The sequence below is a fragment of the Cyprinus carpio genome, chromosome B1 (genome assembly GCF_018340385.1).
Source record: "Cyprinus carpio isolate SPL01 chromosome B1, ASM1834038v1, whole genome shotgun sequence".
NCBI classification, from domain to species: Eukaryota; Metazoa; Chordata; class Actinopteri; order Cypriniformes; family Cyprinidae; genus Cyprinus; species Cyprinus carpio.
This window is the reverse complement of record NC_056597.1, coordinates 31,371,327-31,373,826: the sequence shown is the minus strand read 5'-3', so window position 1 is coordinate 31,373,826 and position 2,500 is coordinate 31,371,327. Positions and strand designations below refer to the sequence as shown.

At 38.6% G+C, this 2,500-nt stretch overlaps 1 protein-coding gene across 3 annotated transcripts in view; it reads left to right on the top strand.

Annotated features, from left to right (window-relative positions):
• LOC109084324 (calmodulin-regulated spectrin-associated protein 3) overlaps positions 1–2,500 on the top strand; it is a 17,357-nt gene that overhangs the window by 2,047 nt on the left and 12,810 nt on the right. The window lies entirely within an intron of this gene.

The following is a 2,500-nucleotide window of genomic DNA, read 5'->3' as shown; positions in this document are numbered from 1 at the left end:
ATATATATATATATATATATATATATACAGTGGTGTGAAAAAGTGTTGGCCCCTTCCTGATTTCATTTTTTTTTTTTTTGCATGTTTGTCACACTGATGTTTCAGATCATCAAACAAATTTAAATATTAGTCCAAAGATATCACAAGTTAACACAACATGCAGTTTTTAAATGAAGGTTTTTATTATTAAGGGAAAACAAAATCCAAAGCTACATGGCCCTGTGTGAAGAAATGTTTGTTAAAACTGTGGTTTATCACACCTGAGTTCAGTTTCTCTAGCCACACCCACACCTGATTACTGCCACACCTGTTCACAATCAAGAAATCTCTTAAACAGCACCTGCCTGACAAAGTGAAGAAGACATTGGGTGATGCCTGAAATGTGTGTTGAGCTTGGCTTTCATCAGGAAAAAGATAAATTGGAGGTGGCACCAAAAATAGAGGAATATCTTAATTCAATTAGTGGAAGTACTATGATTGTTTTTACAGATGGGTCTAGAGATCCAGTTAGTGGGAAAGCTGGTTTTGGGGTATATGTGGAACAGCTAGGGTTGGAAATTGGTCGATGTATTTCTAATGGAAGTTCTGGTTCTCACTGCCGAATTAATGGCAATTTTATGGGCTCTATGGTGGATTGAGGAAGGAAAACCTAGGGAAGTCATTATTTGCTCTGATTCTGTAGCTGCTCTAGAAAAATTAAAAATAGGAAAATCAAAAGCTTGTCCTGACATTGTAAATGATATTTTGATTGTGTTTTTTAGAATTAGATTTGTCTGCAACATCCGGTTTTGCTGGGTTTCCGGACATGCTGGGGTGAGGGGGAATGAGCGGGTGGATAAAATTGCAAAGGAGAACTTAGGAAGAGAAGTAGATGTCCATGTATTATTAGGGAGAGTGGAACTGAGGGAACGAATTAAAGAGGGCTTAATAAATGAATGGCAGAGGGGGGTGGAAAAGGAAATTAGGGGTAGACACTACTTTTCAATACAACCTATAGTTAAGAAAAGATGTTCATGTATAATTTTTTTTGAGATGTTCATGTATCATTATAACTGAAGATCTGAGGTTGGGGCACTGTGCGTTAAATTATTCTTTGAGGATTGTAGGAAAGCATGTTTCTGGATTGTGTGAACGTGGGAGTCTTGAGACGGTAGGGTATGTTTTCCTAAAATGCAGAAAGTATAGGGCAAAAAGAAATATATTATTTTTTAAACTGGCAGGACTTGGAGTTAAGGCTTTTACTCTTTTATCTTTGTTTGGTCACAGTGATGAGCATAAACTGATCTCCAAGGCAGTTCTTCAGTTCTTGCATGATACAGGACTGTATGTAAGAATGTAGTTTAAATTTTGACCTGTGGAGGGCAGTAATACGCTCAGCAGCGTCTACACTGCCGGAATTCTACAAGAAGAAGAAGAAGAAGAAGAAGAAGTGAAGAAGACCAAAAGATCCTCAAAAGCTAGACATCATGCCGAGATCCAAAGAAATTCAGAAACAAATGAGAAAGAAAGTAAATGAGATCTATCAGTCTGGAAAAGGTTATAAAGCCATTTCTAAAGCTTTGGGACTCCAGCGAACCACAGTGAGAGCCTAATTCACAAATGATAAAAACATGAAACAGTGGAGAACCTTCCCAGGAGTGAACTTTTTGGTTGAACTTTTTGGAAGGTGTGTGTCCCTTTACGTCTGGTGTAAAAGTAACACCGCATTTCAGAATAAGAACATCATACCAACAGTAAAATATGGTGGTGGTAGTGTGATGATCTGGGGCTGTTCTGCTGCTTCAGGACCTGAAGACTTGCTGTGATAATGGAACCATGAATTCTGCTGTTTACCAAAAGATCCTGAAGGAGAATGTCCGGCCATCTGTTCGTGACCTCGAGCTGAAGCAAACTTGGGTTCTGCAGCAGGACAATGATCCAAAACACACCAGCAAGTCCACCTCTGAATGGCTGAAGAAGAACAAAATGAAGACTTTGCAGTGGCCTAGTCAAAGTCCTGACCTGAATCCTGTTGAGATGCTGTGGCATGACCTTAAAAAGGTGGTTCATGCTCGAAAACCCTCCAATGTGGCTGAATTATAACAATTCTGCAGAGATGAGTGGACCAAAGTCCTCCACAGCGCTGTAACAGACTGTTATCACAAACGCTTGATTGCAGTTGTTGCTGCTAAGGGTGACCCAACCAGTTATTAGGTCTAGGGGGCAAACACTTCTTCACACAGGGCCATGTAGTTCTGGATTTTGTTTTCCCTTAATAATAAAAACCTTCATTTAAAAACTGCATGTTATCTGTTATCTTTTACTAATATTTAAATTTGTTTCATCTGAAACATTAAAAGTGTGACAAACATGTAAAAAAATAAGAAATCGGGAAGGGGGCCAACTCTTTTTCACACCACTGTATATATTTACAGCAGTCTCTTCTGCCCACCAAGGCTGCATTTCTTTGATTAAGAAATACAGTAAAAGCAGTGAAATATTTTTGTGTTTTAAAATAGCT